The sequence below is a fragment of the Alligator sinensis genome, unplaced genomic scaffold (genome assembly GCF_000455745.1).
Source record: "Alligator sinensis unplaced genomic scaffold, ASM45574v1 scaffold368_1, whole genome shotgun sequence".
NCBI classification, from domain to species: Eukaryota; Metazoa; Chordata; order Crocodylia; family Alligatoridae; genus Alligator; species Alligator sinensis.
In genome coordinates this window covers 2,647,506-2,662,116 of record NW_005842025.1, presented here as the reverse complement: position 1 = coordinate 2,662,116, position 14,611 = coordinate 2,647,506, and the positions used below count along the sequence as shown (strand labels likewise).

The 14,611-nt window shown below is 47.8% G+C and overlaps 1 long non-coding RNA gene across 2 annotated transcripts in view; it reads left to right on the top strand.

Moving 5' to 3' along the window:
- Nucleotides 1-5,338, top strand: part of LOC106722117 — an 18,004-nt gene extending 12,666 nt beyond the window's left edge. The window contains exons 3-4 of one of the 2 annotated variants that reach the window (XR_001357917.2): nucleotides 2,402-2,778; nucleotides 3,373-5,338. This is a non-coding gene — a long non-coding RNA (uncharacterized LOC106722117). Of the gene's footprint in view, nucleotides 1-2,401 lie in introns of both variants that reach the window. The other variant, XR_001357916.2, reaches the window with a different exon arrangement.
- The last annotated feature ends 9,273 nt before the right edge of the window (nucleotides 5,339-14,611 follow it).

Here is a 14,611-nt window from a genome sequence, read left to right as displayed (position 1 = left end):
CCCCCCCACATACACATAGCACCCCGCAGTACACCCACCACAACAAGGAAGCATGGAGATAAGAAATTACAGGCTCTGGTGCTACACCTGGTGGACAACCTACATAGCTTTTAATGATGACAGACCCTAAATCACATTTGCATGATAGACATTGCAAAACCAGTCACAGAACCTGATTCAACTACATCTGGTTCAGCTAAACTATGTCCATCAAGCTTTAGTTATCACATGATTGGGCCCCTAAATGAGATTTAACCCCATGCACTTGTATCATGTTATTGTTTGTAACACATTATCATGTTGTAAAGTGTAATGTCTATCATGGCCTTCTGGCTACAAGCTTGTGTCTAGGAACACCATTGCCATATCAGTCATGTAAGAAATCAGGTCCTGCATGAAGTCATTGATGTAGAAAATAATTTAATTTTGATCTGTGTTTCTTGCACCTGTGTGTCCAGATTTTAATATTGTTCCACACTGATGGGAAACCAAGACATCTCCCAATGATGCACATTGTTTTCCATGTCTTTGTGGGTAAAGTGATTAAACTGCTAAATCACAGCTGCATTTCTCATAAAAAAGACAAAGCACCTTTATATCTCTACATCATTTCAAAAGTTGCAGAAAGCCCTGGGTGCAAGGGAGTGATTAGATTTATCATGGTTTTATCACTACACCTCCTACACCTCCAGGTGCTGAGCAGAGTGTATTTGCTGTCTCATGGGCTAATAACTTCCTGTGTTACTCATAACTTAAATACTGAGAGAGAGATAAGGGCTTCCATTTGGTTTGTTTCCTTTAAAAATAAATGAGCATTAATAAATGCCTCATTATCAGAAACTGTCATACTGAAAGTACAGAGCTTTCTCCTGTTCCACAGCTAGAGCTTTAATTATCATCATGGTTAATAGAACAACATGAAAACCCTGAAGAATGATATTGGCAACAGAGATGAACATTTAATAAATAGTGGCTCAGATAAAAGTTAGTGGCTATCACAGATGATCAGATAGGTGTAGTAAATTGCTATCTTCTTTACCCAGAACAACTGATATATCAAAATGTCCATTAGTATGGTGAGAATTTGCCAAGCATAGTATGAATGACATTCTGTATTTCAGATTCTCAAGCACCATGTTTCGTTGCTAGAAGCAATCTCCTTCAAGTCACTACCCTTCGTATATACTGTAGATATGGCTTTAGTAGCTGTTTTCTGGACCAGAACATACCTGTTCCATTTTAACATCTTCTCCAACTCCATTTCAGAGATGCAGACTTTAGGAGAAGAGAAGGGTGTGACAAAAATATTTGTCAGTCCTGGAACTAGCTTGAAAATATGCTGTGCTGGCAGATGTCAATGACAGCCATTGGGCTAATTTCTGGTTAAGGCTGGGTATTCTAAAAAGCCTTTCAGTCTAAATGAAGGGAGGGACTTCGGTAGAAGTCACTGCCCAAGTCAATGGGCTGCATAGAAACAAAGCCATTAGAGCTAAAGCGGGAATGTCAGACTTTCAGATTTGTGGGCCACATCTGGCCTGTGGAGCCATGACATGTGGTGCACAGGGCTGTCAGAAAGGCCAGGAATCAGCGTTGCTAGGTCTTAAATATGAAATTATTGTATTGGAAGCTCAAAATTATTGTATTTGCTGAAAAATTATCATACACTGAAAACTATGCAAATAAGTCTTCTTCCTATTTACTTCACATTGTTCTCTGTAAGTTGCCAGTGATTGAAAACTGGGTCATCAAAGTTGAGGTGTTTCTTTATTTCAAGGTAAGCACTCATAAGAAAGTGCCGACAGCAAACTCAAAAGTCAGTTAAGACTCCCTGAGAGTGACTTTGGTTTTGCATATGCTGTATCAATTAGCTACCTCAAAAGTTATTGTACAATTTTGAACACTTGATCATACATCATACAAGGGTTGAAATTATCATACAGAGATGACAATTATCGTACATCTGTCAACACTGGCAGGAATTTGAGAGGCAGGGTTTGCCTCTGAAATCTAAGTCACAGAGTATCTCTGAGTACACGCGTCAGGGGTGGAAGGGTGAGAAGTAGTTCCATTAACCCCCCCCACCACCTCTCACCCTGCTGTTTACCTTGCCACTGCATCTAAACCTGGTCCATGAGGAGTACTATGGTCCAGGTCCAGTCTGGGGGATAGGGTGATAATTAAGGGCTTTTCGGAAAATCACATAGCTAACTGATATCAAATATAGGTAACTGATAATATAGCTATAGATTGAGCATTGGTGCCAGGAATGATCTGATGCATGATACTGAGCAACAAATTAATTTGAGAGAGTCAATATTTGTTCCCTGGCATTCTGCAAATAGAAGGCAAGTCAAATAAATACAGTGTTTCTAATTCTTGCAATATTTGTTTTTTCTTAAAGCACCAGACATTGGAGTCAGTCAAGAGATTGAAAGGAAAGCTCCGTCTTCATTTAAAAAGAAATGTACATTTCTAGCTTTTCTGGTTGTATAGAAAAACTTGAAAGAACAAAACAAGTGAACTGTAAGGCCAGTAGGCAACTTCCTGTCTGACTGAAGCCAGAAGGCAACCTCCTGTCCACCCCTCAATCCCCTCCAAAACCTCCAAATTTTTATTATTATTGAAAAAAATCTCATGATTTTTAAGCCAATCTTATGATACACAACTTCTAATTTTTTGAATGCTTGGATAGCAATGCTTTAAATTATTTGTTACAAATGATCTGTAGGCCCTACAAAAGCAAATAGATTCTACAGGACAACACCCTGTGGGAAAAGGGTATGTATCTTGATGAGTGATTCATTATGCTGCATTAAATCATTGGGCCTGCCTAACATTAAAGTATACCTAATAATCTCTTATCTAAATAACGTTCCCTTGAAATCTTCCATTTAAGCTTTTTTATATTGTTGGGGTGAAGGTATAAACTGATGAGTTGGAAATTTGGCTGGAGGAAGCTGGCAGGTAGCATTGGTCTCTAGATACTAAGGTGTTTGGCATATTAAAAGAGATCAGATAGAGAGAGAATATTCACTAAGCCTTCCTCCCAAGTGTATTATTTGGAGGACTGTTAAAGGAGGCGGATGACTTTTGGAGAGCAAGACTGAAATTATCCCAAAAGAAATTAAATGTTTCTTTGAGAGGACCTAATTGGTCAAAGCTTTTAGAAAATACTAACCAGTGTTCAGGCATTAATAGGAATTTCACTAAATCAGAAATGCTATTTTATGTCCAGCACTAGTATAGAAGAAGCAGAGTGATTTGAAGTTACTGCGAGAGCAGTTCATAATGATATATACACCATACTTGGTTTGTACTTGTTTTCTTATCTTCTCTCTTTTTTCAATTTTTTTTAATATTGCTTCCTCATAGGGTTGATTTCTTCTTGCACATTTTCATGCTGCATGATTTTCAAAAGCAACCAGCATTATTCACTGTCTTGATTTGGGGAGACCTGATCTGAAACACTTTGAATGGGCTTGGTGATCAGACTGTGGTGATCAACATTTCCTGAATATAAGATTCCTTAATACGATTCAAGTTGCTTCATCTAGACCAGTATCCAATCTCTGATAGGGGCTGGTACTAAAAACTTAAGAAGAAGGTAGAAGACTCTCCTAACAGGCATTTAATGAATAATTGGTCTAAAGGGGAGGTTGATTCCTAAACTACATCTGCTAGTGATTGGTGGGTGTGTCTACAAGTTTGCTTTAATGTGCAATAGCCTATTTTACTGTGCATGTCAAAAACCATACTATGTTAGTGTGCAGTAAAAATAGGCTACTGTTATTAAGCATCACTAAAGTAGTGCACATTTTCACTACTGCACAGTAAGGCAGCCTAATGCATATTTATTTAGTACCTCACATTAGAGAGAGTAAATTTAAAGTGCATTAGGAAAAGCACATTAATGAACATGTAGATACGCCTGGTGTGTGCTCCTACATCTTCCAATTTTTTTTGAATGTCGTTCTAGAGTCTCCTCCTTCTTCATGTACACATCTCATCAGTTCTGAAGTTCTTGGCTTCAGTGTTATCTTGTGCAATAAATTCCACGTGATAAATGGATATAGACACACAAATGCTTGGAGCCCTTTCAAAAGGGAAATGTTTCAAAAGGGTAGCAGCTGGTACATTCTACATTCTAATCATTGTGTGTGAATGAGTTAAGAAAAACTGAAATAGCAAAACTGCTTCAAGTTAATGGGTGACTGGTGCCTCCTGAGCCACTGGTGTACCATGGGTCTCTGATGCCTGGGTGCCAATGCCTGCATTGCACTCCCTGCTCATCCATGGCCAATGGCTGGGGGAGTTCCTCTGTGTTCCCTCTCAGCTCTGTGTTCTTGGGGAACCCTGGCACAGTACATAGCCAGTCTGACTCACAAAGGACTCACCCCCTCCCCACCTCTGCCTGAACAAGAACTAATTAGAGGAAGGACTTACAAAACACAATGAAGATGCAGAGGGAGACACATATAAAGCCCTCTAGACAAGGGTGGTAAGAGTGAAGCAACTCCCCTGCTCTCATTTGCATCAGGGATGGAACTGGATGACATCTCATTGAAATGGGAGATAGGCCAGGAATGTACCTTCATTAGCAATCAGGATGGAGAACAAAGATGCCAAAGCAAGGACTGCTCTGAATTCTGGGAACAGAGAAGCAGGTGAGCACTGCATGATGGGGGCTCCCTGCTCCAAATGAGAATCAACCCACATCTACACACACCCAGCTCAGCATTTATCAGACCAATTCTAGTAATGACTCCTTTATTGGTACCCAAAACACTGAATCTGCCTATCTGTATCATGAACTCCCTCATAGTAATGCCACCCACAGCAAGGAGTGATCAGTTCCTTTATCCAGCACATGGGCAATTGTTTACCTGTAAACAAAACTAGTGTTCTCCCTTGAGCCATAGTTAGTTCTCTACAAAACCCCCTACCTAAGCTCAAGTTTCTGTCCTGGTGCTTGGATCCAAAAGCTGCACCAGTTCCATTCCTTTTCTGCCTGGGATCCCTTCATCAATTGTGCTGAGGACTCTACCTGCTTGCAAGCTTCACCAAACACCTGGGAACTTCAACTGGTTCAAGTTTCACTGAGTGGTGAGACCCCAACTCTCTCTCTGTTTCTGACTCCAGGAACCTGACTTTTATTCACTTATTCCAGGCACAGCTTTCTAAGCCTGACTTTTGCTAATCAAATTTGAGCTAGGCTTCCCTAAATACCTAATTGAAACAATGTAATATTGTAACTGTTTTATTTGTCTCTCTTGTATGTCTATTACTACTGTATCATCATAAGTTCATACACCTGGCAATAAATAACTTTTATGGTCAAGCTGGTTGCTATACCCTTTCTCTGAACCTTGCTTACTCTTCCTTCCCCTTGACCTCCCCATTTACTCTGGAGCAATGCTTCTTTTACCTAAGCCAAAGATCCCTGTAATGCCCAAAACTAGTGGGGTTTGCTCATCAATGGATTTACGACCAGGACCATTGTGACAAGAGATTGGGACGTGCCAGGTTTTGAGGTGCATGAGGGTATCAGCTGAAAGTGCTGACTGGACCCAGCCTGCTCAGACGTACTCTGTTAGCATGTGTGTATGTGTATATAACTGCATTTATTATTGTTCTGCTGAAATAAGGGATGAACTAAGTTCAAGGTACATGAGGGTATCAGCCTGTCAATGCTGAATAACCCAGCCTGGCTCAGCTGGGCTCTGTTAACCCATACGTTTGTGTCTGACTGCATTTTATTCTTGCTCTGATGAATTGAGTTCAAGGAATATGAGGGTGTTAGCCTGTCAATGCTAAATAATCTGGCCTGGCTCAGGTGTGTCATGTTAATTTGTGTGTGCATGTGCATATCTGTTTGACTGGTTCAGTGGTTGGAGGAACCCAGCCCCATTGAAACTGAGTCCTGCAAGATAGCTCCACTGGGGGTGAGGACATGCAGAAGGGAGAGATACAGCTCTGTATAGATACACAAATAATACAAGCAGCACATTGACAGAATTACAGAGACCCCAGAAATGTATCCCTAAGAAATGAGCACACCTCAAAGTGATGGGCAAATTTGGTAACAACTGATAGCTAGGTGCTTAGCCCAGAAGTGCTGGCAGCAAAACCAGAAGTGCCAGCGGTGAAACCAGAAGTGCCGATTGGGGACCGAGTACCCCCTAGAGGGACTGGTAAGTGCCCCTCCCCTGGCCAACATCTGGGGGCATGCCCCCCCACCTCTCCCTGTTGGTACACCACTGGCACCCACAGAAGCTGGCAGCGGTGGCGGCAGTGGGGATGGGGCTGGCGAGCATCCACAGAAGCCTCCAGAGGTGTTGGTGGTGGAGACAGGGCTGGAAAGCACCTGCAGAAGCTAGCATTGGGGATGGCTCTGTCAGGCATGTGCCTCCCCCCTACCAGACGCCTATGTCCAAGTTTAACACTCCTTCCTCCAGGGTTAAAGTTTGAGTAGTGTATTTCCTTTACCCAGTTTTAAGTTTGGTGTTTTTCAATCTGGGGAAATGTATCTTTGTTCTTGTAATCTAGAAAAGGGCAAAGAAAAGTGCTTAATTTTTCCTTCCTGTGCCAGTCATTATTTTCTAGATGCTCTTTGTGTACTTTTTTACTTGACTCTTCTCTAGAGTAAACAGTGCAGGTCTTTGCATGCAGAAGTCTCTTCAGGAGTTCCTGGAGTTTCCCTTGCGACTATCAGCCCCACAAGCTATATATGTTGAGGCTACTGCCATGAAGAGCTATCATTTTGGATATAAACACATCATGTTTGGAGCAGGATCAGTTGTTCCAGGATGTGTCCCAGCACAGCTGATCCACTTCAATAGTATCTATAGAAATCACTGAAATAATGGCCATTACAAGCTACACCCAACAAAAAGTATATTAAAAAGAGTTACAGGAATGTCTTCTTACACCCAGTCCAAGTTCAGCCAAAGTTTTGGAAGTGTGAACCCTTTTCAAAGTGTTTCTTTACTACTGACACAGCTTCTCAATTAGGTTGATGTGTGCTGCACCTACCAGTAAATAATGTAACTACAGTCTCTCAGATGTGGTTATTTTGGTTTTTTTTCCCCTTTCTTTCTGAAGGGGGAAATTTATGACTAGACTTTATTCATGTATTATTTTTGATGAGTGATATGCATAGTATTTTTAACAGAGAAAGCACATCAAAGTATGGGCTTTCCATTTGGCACAGAAGGGGAAGAGATTAGGTATCTCTTGTACAGAGGCTGCCCTACATTAGCTCTTCACAGCTGTTTTACCCCATGAACTGGCATAGGAGCTTGGACATGATTCATTTCCATCCAGGGTCAATTCAGCTCTCTGTAAAACAACTTGGTTCTTCCAGGCTTCCACAGAAACACCTGTGGATGCTGACCTTCAGATAGGCATCCAAATGACCTAGAATCCTGCAGGCCAGGGACTCCCAGAGTCAAGTGATCTGCCATCCTCAGAAGATTAGAACTGGATTTGATGCTGTTCAAAAGAGGAAGAAGATGGGAAGGGCTGGAATTGGCAGGGATTATAAAGAATCCCAGTGTCTCTGCTACAGTCCACTCTGGAGATGGTGAGAGGAAAAACCACTGTCAGAGAGTGGCTGCGGAGGCAGCATCGGGTGGAGAGGTTCAGCTCTCTGAGATTTGGGGGGAGCAAGATAAAAAGAGGATGAAGATAGTTTTGATTGTTTTAGAGGTGGAGTGAGTATTCCAGAGACAACAAGGGAAGAGCAGGAGAGACTGGGCATGAGACTATAAGAGGGGTGGAGATGGGTGTTGTAGTGCCTGTGGCAGATGGAGGTTTGGGGCAGAGGGAAGGCCAGGGTTGAAGTGAACGTCACCAGAGATGGGTGGCAATGTGGAGAGTGGATTTATGCTGACAGGAGGAGGAGGTGATCAGTGTGTAGTTTGGAAGAGGAGATTCAGATGGAGGAAGGAGGAAGACAGATGCTATGTTGTTCAACAGGGTTACAGTGAGAGCCATGAGGAAGTGGCAAAATCGGCCTAAAATAAGCCTGGTTTGCAGTTTGGCCCTGGGAGCGGCGTGAGACACATGGCTGTAAGCCCATCATGCCCCTGTACCCTGAGCCCCCCCAGGAACCCCCAGTGACCGTAGAGCACCCTGCTGACCCCCAGCACTGCTGGAGGTAAGCAGGGCCCGTGGTGGGAGGGACATAGCCCAACTGCAGGGTGGCTGAGTAGAACCAAGGTGGGCCTCACCCCGCCCCAGCTCCTACTTTGCCCAGCCCCCCAGGGAGCCGTGTGACTGGAACCTCATGAACAGGCAGTGCAAACAGGTGTGCTCCTGGGCCAGGCACATGAGTTAGCATGGGAGTTTGCACAGGAGGGCCCAAGGCATGCCTGTCAGGCCCCTAGGGTAGCCAGACCCAGCCACAGCCGGCCTAATAGCGGCATGCCACAGATGGGAAAGCACTGCAACCTGAGGGTCCCCTCAGGGTCTGTGGCCTTCCCCTCTGGCTCCTCAGAGTTGTCCACCCAGACGGAGCCCATGGTTCCGGGCTGTATGCAGACAGTGCCCCTGGCTCTTGGCTGCAGGGACTGTCTGTCACTTTTTCAGGCTCGGGAAGCATGACCACCTCCCCTTGTGAGGTCTGCTCCCTTTTGACTTCTCTGGCACACCAGCTGGAGGAGCTCCAGCCACAGTCCAGAGACTGCGTGCCATCAGGGACTGTGAGCAGGAGATCGACTCCTACTGCCAGGCCCTTCACCCCCAGGAGGTGGAGGGTAGACCACGGTTGCTTTCCAGGACTGGGGAGGACTTGAGGACCTCCCATGCTGTCCAGCCCAGGGGTTGGACCAAAGTGATAAAGGGCCCCAAGGTCCCCCCACCGCTGGAGCTTTGCAACAGGTATCAACCTCTTGCAGCCCCAGCAGAGCCTGCTAATTTGCCAGCTCCTGCAGGCAACACAGGCTGTACTGTAACTACCGCCCCTGTTCTCCTTAGGACAAAACGCAAAATGTTTGTTGTGGGAGACTCCATCCTGAGGGGGACTGAGGGGGCAGTCTGCCACCACGACCCCTTAGCCCAGGAAGTCTGCTGCTTCCTGGGAGCCCAAATCTGAGACATTGCAGAGAAGATCCCCGAGCTCCTCCAGCCCACTGACCACTACCCTATGCTTCTTATCCATGTGTGCATCAGTGACAGCTCAGAGTGCTCCCAGCTGGGTTATGAAGTGCTACAGGGATTTTGGAGTGGGGCTCAAGGGGTTGGGGGCACAGGTGGTTTTCTCATCGATTCTCCCAGTCTCAGGCTATGGGCTGAGGAGGAGGATTGAGGCAGTGAACTAAAGACTGCGGCGCTGGTGTCATCAAGAAGGCTTCGGCTTCCATGACCAGTCTGCTCTTTGGTGAGAGAGGCAGTGAGCTGCTGGGAAGGAAAAGCCTCCATCTCTCTCTGCTGGGGAGGAGGCTCTTCTCAGTCAGACTGGCTGACCTGCTCCACTGGGCTTTAAACTAAGCCTGCTGGGGATGGGGTGGGGGGACTACCGCCACTGCTGGCCCACCGAGCAACCCTTGCAAAGCCAGCAGGCTGAGGCACTTAAGGGAGCCCACCCCTGCCCCAGCCCTGGAACAAACTGTAGGCAAGGCAAAGGCCCCCAAAGGGACCCTTGCATGCCTATACACAAATGCCAAGAGCTTGGGGGATAAACAGGAGGAACTTGTCCTCCTGCTTAATACAAATAATTATGATGTCATTGGGATAACAGAGACTTGGTGGGATTCCACCCATGACTGGGCCAGGGGTATAGATGGCTATACCCTGTACAGGAGAGATTGAGTGGACAAAAGGGGAGGGGGTGTACCTCTCTATGTGAAAGAAAGCTACGCATCCCTGCAAACCGACATCGGCGCCCAGGGTGGATGGCTGGAGACCCTCTGGGTTAAAATCTGTGGGGAACACAGGACAGGGGACACAACAGTGGGAGTCTATTACAGACCCCCTACCCAGGATCAAGAGCTTGACCAGGAGTTCATCAGGGAATTGGCTGAGGCCGCATGCTCCCAGTCCATGGTTGTCATGGAAGACTTCAACTACCCAGTCATCTCGTGGGAAGGGTGCTCAGCCAAATCTGAGCAGTCACAAAGCTTTGTCTCGTGCGTGGATGAGCTTTATCTGATACAGGAAGTCTATGGGCCAATGAGAGGTAAAGTGCTGCTTGACCTAGTACTGGCAACCGAGGATGACCTAATCACTGACCTAATGATCAAAGGGAAGCTGGGTGATAGTGACCATGAGCTGATCACCTTCACCATTCACCGCAAAGCTGGCAAGTCAGTCAGCAATACAGAAGACTTTGACTTCAGGAAAGCTGACTTCAACAAGCTCAGGAGGCTTGTCAGTGAGGCCCTAAAGGGCCACAACTCAAAGGGGAGGGGAGTTCAGGATGAGTGGTTGCTCCTCAAGGGAGCAATCCTGGATGCACAAGCAAAGTCTATCCCATCTTGGAGGAAAGGCAGCAAAAGGGCACAGGAGCCTCCTTGGCTCTCCAGGGATCTAGCAGACCTCCTTCATCTTAAAAGGAAGACCTACAAAGGATGGAGGACTGGATCCACCACCAAGAATGAATACTCTGCACTGGTCCAGACCTGCAGGGAGTGAACCAGGAAAGCCAAGGCTGCGATGGAAATCCAACTAGCTAGAAATATCAAGGACAATAAAAAGTCCTTTTTTAGATGTGTGGAGCTGGAGGAAAAGCAAGGGCAACATTGGACCCCTGCTAAACCAGATGGGACAACTGACAACTGATGCCCAGAAAAAAAGCAAACTTGCTAAATGGGTACTCTGCATCAGTTTTTCACCAGTCCCATGGGATGCCCCTGCCCAATATGGGACAAGGAGGCCTGGGTGAGGGAAATTCCTTACCCTCTGTAACCAGAGGGCGGTCAGGGTCGCCATGCTCTCCCCTGCCGCCTCCTTTACTGTGTCACGTAGCTGATTGGCACCCTCTAATTTTTGCCCGCCACGACTTTGATCTTCTAATATACATATATATAAATTATAGGGAGGCTGCCTTTTGTCCTCTATTCCATGGTTATCCGGTTATCTCCAGTTCCTCTGCACTCTAGCCTTATGGGCTATGCGTGGCTCCAGCCACCCCCATACCACGCCCCAAGCTCGCAGATGTAACAGACATTGTTCTGTCTCTCTCCGTCTCCATGCCCTTTCTGGCACTCGGGCTCTCCACAGTCCTGTCTGTCCCTCCGTGCCCTATCCCAGGGCCTTCTCGGTAATGCCGCCCTCCTCTCTTGGGCCTTCTCAGTAATGCTGCCCTCCTCTCCGGGCTCACCACGCCCACACTGCATCTTCTCAGCAACACCCCCTTCTCGGGGCTTCTCAACTGCCCCTCTCTGGGCTGGGGTCTATGCACCCCGAATACTGCGCCCTCACTGGCGCTGGGGTCCCCACTCTACTGTGAGTCCCCAATGAGGCCTTCTCCAACCCATAATACCCCCACCCAAACCACCAGTTAAACAAACAGCAACACAAACACAAGCCCCTGGGCTATAATACAAACAGAAGCCGCCCGGCTATAATCATGCTCAAGCCTACCGGGGTTTCTTCATCTTGCAGCAGAGTAAAACATTGTTCCTGCATCAGGCTTCTTCTCTGTAACATGGCTGAGAGCTACCTCCTCCTTGGCTGCTGGTAGGAAACTGCCACCCAGCCTCCTGCCTGTGGTTTATATAGAAGCCAGGCCCTGCCCCTTCTTGTTAGCTGGCTAGGCAGGTGCGGATCATTAGCTCCCTCTAGTTGCCTCAACAACCTGAGGAGTCTTCCCGGCTCTCTCAGTAGCAGGCACCTTAGTGCCCTGCTACACCCTCCATCAAAACTGACCTTGTGAAGGAGCACCTTGAGAGTCTGGACACCTTCAAGTCAGCTGGCTCTGATGGTTTACAGCCCAGGGTACTCAAGGAACTGGCAAGCATCATAGCTTAGCCCCTGGCATGGATCTTTGAGAACTCCTGGTGCTCTGGTGAAGTGACCAAAAAGTGGAAGAAGGCCAATTTGGTGCCTATATTCAAGAAGGGGAGGAAAGTGGATCCAGTAGACTATAGGTCCATCAGCCTGACCTCTATCCCAGGGAAGATCCTAGAAAAGATTATCAAAGAGGCCATTCTTAACAGACTGGCTGGTGGCAACATCCTGAGGGATAGCCAACATGGGTTTGCTGCGGGTAGGTCTTGCTTGACCAATCTCATTTCCTTTTATGACCAGGTGACCTATCACCTGGACAAGGGAGAAGAGATTGATGTCCTATATCTTGACTTGAAAAAAGCCTTTGATCTGGTATCCCATGATCTCCTCTTGGCAAAACTGGCTAGCTACAACCTTGGCCCCACCATGATCTGCTGGCTGGAGAATTGGCTCCGCGGTAGGACCCAGAGTGTCATGGTTGACAGAAGTCAATTGTTATGGTACCCTGTGACCAGTGGGGTCCCTCAAGGCTCTGTCCTAGGGCCTATACTATTTAACATTTTCATTAATGATGTAGACAATTGTGTCAGAAGTGGACTGGCCAAGTTTGCCGATGACACCAAACTGTGGGGTAAAGCATCCACACCTGAGGACAGGAGGGTGATCCAGGCTGACCTTGACAGGCTCAGGAAATGAGTGGATGATAACCTGATGGTGTTCAACACTGGAAAATGCAAGGATCTCCACCTTGGAAGGAAAAACTTGTAGCAATCGTATTGACTCGGCAGTGCTATAATGCTTAGCACTATGGGAGAAAGGGACTTGGGAATCATGATTGACCACAAGACGAACATGAGCATTCAATATGATGCTGTGGCTAGTAAAGCAAGGAAAACACTGGCTTGCATCCATAGATGCTTCTCAAGCAAATCCCAGGGCGTCATTCTCCCATTGTACTCGGCCTTGGTGAGGTTGCAACAGGAGTACTGCATCCAGTTTTGGGCTCCACAATTCAAAAAGGATGTAAATAAGCTTGAGAGGGTGCAGAGGAGAGCTACATGCATGATCAGGGGTCAGGAAAACAGACCATATGATGAGATGCTGAGAGCCATGGGACTCTTCAGCCTGGAGATGCGTAGGCTCAGGGGGGACCTGGTGGCCACCTATAAGTTTATAAGGGGTGCTCACCAGGATCTGGGGGAATGTCTGTTCACCAGTGTCACGGTGGTGCCTGCGGGAGGGCCGTGAGCTCCCTGAGGTCCCTCACTATGCCAAGTCTGGCCCAAGGTACCCTCTTGTCCTCGCCCGCCACGTCTTGCTGGTAAATATAATAGGGAGGCTACCTTACTCCTCCTTGGGCACGGCTACTCGGGACCTCTGTCCCCACGGTTTTCCCAGACTCTTGTGGTTTCCCCGTATGATGGGTGCTACTCGGGCACCCCAGCCTTATGGGCTACGCGTGGCTCCTACCAGCCCCTAATACCACGCCCCAAGCCTCGCAGATGGGACAGACGTTGTCCGGTCAAAATACACACCCACTTTCTCGGGTCCTCCTCTGTAATCTAGCCCACTCTAGGGCCTTCTCCATATGTTTCTATGCTAGTGCCCCTTCCTGGGCTCTCACTGTGCCCACTCTGGGCTCTCTCTACTACAGTGCCCCTCACTGGGACTCTTAGTAACACCGCCCCTCTCTTGGGACTCTTGAGGCCTACTCTGGGCCTTCTCTAAAATAATCTAGTCCACTTTGGGACGTCCTCTTGAACCACCAGTCTTTTAGGCCCACCGCACTGCTAACCTCTCGTTTGCCAGGTGCACTGTGCTGCTATCCCCTTTTCCTGGGGACCACCGCAGCACCGCCCTTCTCCTGGGGCGCTGTACTGCTAACCCCTTTTGTCTGGATCCACCGCAGCACCCTGCCCCTGTCCTGGGTTTTCTGTAGTGCTAGCCTGTTACCGGGCTCATCATGCCCGTCCTGGGCTTCTCACATATTGCCCCTCTCGGGCGTCTCGCATATTGCCCCTCTCAGGCGTCTTAAAAGGCTGCCCTCCTCCTGGGGCTCGTTGTGCCCAACTTGGGCTTCTTCTCAATCGTGCCCCCTCTCTGGGGCCCGTCACGCCCACGCTAGGGCTTCTCAAGAAGTGCCCCTCTCTAGGGCTGGGGTCTATACACCCCGTATGCTGTGCCCTCCTGGGCGCCGGGGTCCTCACCCTCCGCTGTGAGGCCCCTTTAAGGATACTGTGCCCTCACTGGTGCTGGGGCTCCCACACCACTGTGGGTCCCTTTGAGGATAACATGCCTTCACTGGTGCCGGGGTCCCCACTTTACCGTGAGCCCCCTATGAGGCCTCCTCCAACCCCTAATAGCCTCACCCAAACCACCGGTGTAATACAAACACTAAAGCAAACCCCAGCCTCCTGGATATAACCAAAACACAAGGCACTGGGCCCTAACAACATAAGCCTCCTGGCTGTAATTTAACATCATTGCTCCAGCCTCTGGAGCTCTCACAAGCTATACTTGCTGTTAGGCTTCTCCTCGCATCCTAACCGCAGGAGCTCGAGCTCGAGCTCGAGCTCGAGCCCCAGCCCCAGCCCCAGCCCCAGCCCCAGCCCCAGCCCCAGCCCCAGCCCCTCTGGCTGCACGGCGCGGGCAGGCAGCACCG